Source organism: Octopus bimaculoides, chromosome 6, assembly GCF_001194135.2.
Source record: "Octopus bimaculoides isolate UCB-OBI-ISO-001 chromosome 6, ASM119413v2, whole genome shotgun sequence".
Lineage (NCBI taxonomy): Eukaryota > Metazoa > Mollusca > Cephalopoda > Octopoda > Octopodidae > Octopus > Octopus bimaculoides.
In genome coordinates, this window is record NC_068986.1 from 101,785,096 (window position 1) to 101,788,876 (window position 3,781).

The 3,781-nt window shown below is 31.5% G+C and overlaps 1 long non-coding RNA gene across 2 annotated transcripts in view; it reads left to right on the plus strand.

Annotated features, from left to right (window-relative positions):
- The window catches only part of LOC106869046 (uncharacterized), a 108,538-nt gene that overhangs the window by 99,710 nt on the left and 5,047 nt on the right, over positions 1-3,781 (plus strand). Inside the window, exon 4 of one of the 2 annotated variants that reach the window (XR_008264459.1) lies at positions 3,054-3,486. The exons of the other annotated variant lie outside the window; for it this stretch is intronic. This is a non-coding gene — a long non-coding RNA (uncharacterized LOC106869046). The remainder of the gene's footprint in view (positions 1-3,053; positions 3,487-3,781) is intronic. 2 annotated transcript variants of the gene reach the window in all.

The following is a 3,781-nucleotide window of genomic DNA, read 5'->3' on the forward strand; positions in this document are numbered from 1 at the left end:
GTGTGTGTGTGTGTCTGTGTCTGTGTCTCTGTGTGTGTGCGTGTGTTTGTGTGTGCACGTGTGTGTATTTATTTATAATTTTAGAAGTATGTGTGTAATGAATTTGTGATGGTTTGGCTAGAGTGAGCAAAAAGGAAAAAAAAAACAAAAAACAAACGACAGCAACAAAAGAAGTGGGCAAAAAAGTAGGAGAGAAGGAAATCGAAACAACAAAAATAATGGAAGTGAAACGAAAGTAATGTAAAGAAGGAATGAGGAGAAAACGCGGTATTTTTCTGGGATACTTGTAATCGTATTATATTTTCTACACATGGATAACAAGAAGAGGGAATGACTAAGAGAAACTAAACATCTTGAATTATTGTCAATTTCAACCATCCCTGAAAAAAGAACTTTTTTTTTACCCTATCTGATGCTCATGTCCACATACAATGCAGTTTCAACAATTTCGGGAAAAAGACACCTCTCTCTCTCTCTTTTTCTCTCATTCTTTCTGTTTTCTTATTTTTTACTTTATTCATTTTTTCATTTCTTCTCCATGTCCTATTTTCTTGGATCTTTCTTTGTCTTTTTTTTTTCTAGCATTCATTCTTTAATTTTCATTTGTTCCTTTTTTCTCCCTCTAAGCAACTCTCCAAAAAATTGCCACTTAAACATGCATACATACATATATTCATCATTTCTGATGAATCACTAAACCAACATCTTCCCCTATGTAGACACATACCCACACACGTACACACATACAAATAGATAGATGAATAGATAGATAGATAGATAGATAGATAGATAGATAGATAGATAGATAGATAAGATGCGATGCAATAAAACGCTTCTCGTTCCTATTTCAACTTAACTGAATAATATTCATCACTAGCTTTCCATATACATTGCTTATCGAAAGACCAAATATTAGTAAATGTATGCCAGCGTATGAGAGCATAATGTTTGATGTTTAGTCACTGTGTAGAGAGGAATGAAAATATATTTAAATTACAGTAGGAACAATTGAAGTTCACTCTAATGTAATTAGTTTTGAATCCCTCAAATTACATAGATTCATAAACAATCAAACATTGATTAAATACAGTAAATTACTGAAATTCGTTCGATACAAAATTTGCAAGAGAAATTTTTATAAGAACATTTAGGAAAGAAAATTTACTATTAAGTAGATTGGACGAAAATTAAAACGAGTTTAGACCTTAATTCTTTCCTATTAAAACATGTATTTCTGTTCAGAGTATATTACTCAAGTGGACTATTTCCGTCTGGAAAACAAAAGAAGAAATCAATCAATTCTGTGTTATGCAGAAAATTAATTTGAGACAATCACGTATTATGTGAATATATTCACGCAGGTTATTATATTTATAACTCAAGTATACAGAATAATATTAAGAACAAAAATAGTTGACAATGTAATTTTAAATAAATAAATAGCCTTCAATTCGTAAGGTTTCGTTAATATCTTCAGATCTTCATTGAGAAAATATTCCGAAAGAGGAGATATAATTAAAGTATTTTTTTGCGATATTATAATTGTATATAAGATGCATTCCATTTCCAGGAAATATATCGGAAACAGTTTATTGCACTAAGTTAGTGTCCATGAATAATCGTCTGAGAGCTTTAATCTAATCATATTAATTAATAAATGCAGTATTGCCATGTATTTTGAAAGTAATATTATTTCAGTAATGTTATCAAACTTCTGCCACGTATATAATTAATAACACCATTCGCATTTTAAATTCTCTCAACGATAAACTATTCCAAAAAGAAAGATAATAACATATATTTTATACAGGTAATAATTATAGACGATATACTTTCATGAAAAGAAATAAGAAGGAATACAATTAAAATGATACCTACATAAAAGAGCAAATGCTTAAAACCACATAATTACATTTAAAGAAAACCCTCCGCTCATTAATATTGTTATAACTTGAAGACTATTGTCATATCGGTGCTCAATGTTACCCCACAAGAAGGAAACGATAACAGAAAAAAATACATACATTGAAATACGGCAGCAATTTGCAAATGGTTTTCAATTAAATCCTTCATTTCATGCTCTACCATTTCATAATTATCATGGAATCAATGAATTGATGACATATTGTATTAATACGCTCAAAATACATGTTGCTTATAGGGATGTACAATTATACACCATTACTGAATTCATCTAATAATATTGATTTATAAATCAATTACAATTAACTTTAGTAAGAAAAAAAAAAACGCTATATGATATAGAGCGATGCATTAAGACAGTGAAAGTAGTAGTTTCCAATTGCGATAAACGAGTGTATAAAATTACATCCATTATATTAATACACCAGGCTGCAGTGCTTTGCAGAAATGATTTATAATATTTATAGCGTTATTGTTAATAACAGAGTTTTGAACTAAGTTATTATGTATGATGCCACCTGGTCTAGAATATTAGTATGTAATTATGTGTATTAGAAAAAAAAATCGTAAAACCTATGTATATCTATGTAAGTATTTCAGCTTTAAATATTAATGGTATAACATATGCAGATACTTGTACAAACAAGCAAACACATATATGTATATACATACGAAGTTCTTTAATGTCGTTGAGGTCAATTTTGCATGTAACCAATCCGACTCGATATATATATATATAATCAAAATAAATAACAAGGATATTCAAGGTTAATGCAGTACGATCGTTTCATGCGACTCCATTTATCTAAGCAATGTGAGCATTATATTAAAAGTAAAATGCAGAGCAATCTTCAGCTGCACAAAGATACAGGATATTTACTGAAATTTCATTTCACGAGAAGGACATATTGTAACTGCATTTAAACAATACAAGTGGGAAGGAAGAATACCCAACAACATTTCGACTTAGCCAGACCAAACAGGCTAATTATAAAGATCATAATACTGATCTTTATACTTCTTAATTCCGCCTCAAATCATTTATTTGTATGTATATGTCTTTTTTTTATATATAAAAAAGAGAAACATCACTTTTACAATTCGTTAGCATTTTCTTTGTTTCTTTTTAGGTTTCCCGTGTTTATACCAGTGGACGCGCAATGGCCCAGTGGTTAGGGCAGCAGACTCGTGGTCGTAGGGTCGCTGATTCGATTCGCAGCCCGGGCGTTATGTGTGTTCATTGAGCGAAAACACCTAAAGTTTCACAAGGTTCGCGCAGGAGATAGTGGTGAACCCTGCTGTGATCTTTCACCACAAATTTCTCTCACTCTGTCTTCCTGTTTCTGTTGTACTTGTATTTCAAAGGGCCAGCCCTGTCACAATCTGTGTCACGCTGAATCTCCTCAAGAACTACGTTAAGGGTATACGTGTCTTTGGATTGTTCAGCCACTTGGACGTTAATTTCAGGAGCAGGCTGTTCTGTTGATCGGATCAACTGGAACCCTCGTTGTAACCGACGGAGTGCCAACCAATTTATACCACAACTAGTCACTGCTTAAAAGGGTAAAGGATTATCAATTTATTAATTAATAAATCAATTAACTTATTTAAAAGTTCATATATATTTATAAATATAATTAAGGGATCAGCAAATATTTGCTTCACCATATACCGAAGTTCAGAAATAGCAGCAAAAAAGCTGAGAATCCCACAGATAGCATCACTTGTAACTCACAAAGGCAAAAACAAGAAGAAAAAAACAATGAAAACTAACCAATTCCGATGTTTAACAGTAGAGGCGTTTCTGGATCATGATTGATTATACTCAATTTCCTTCATCAATACTGTATTCCAGTAG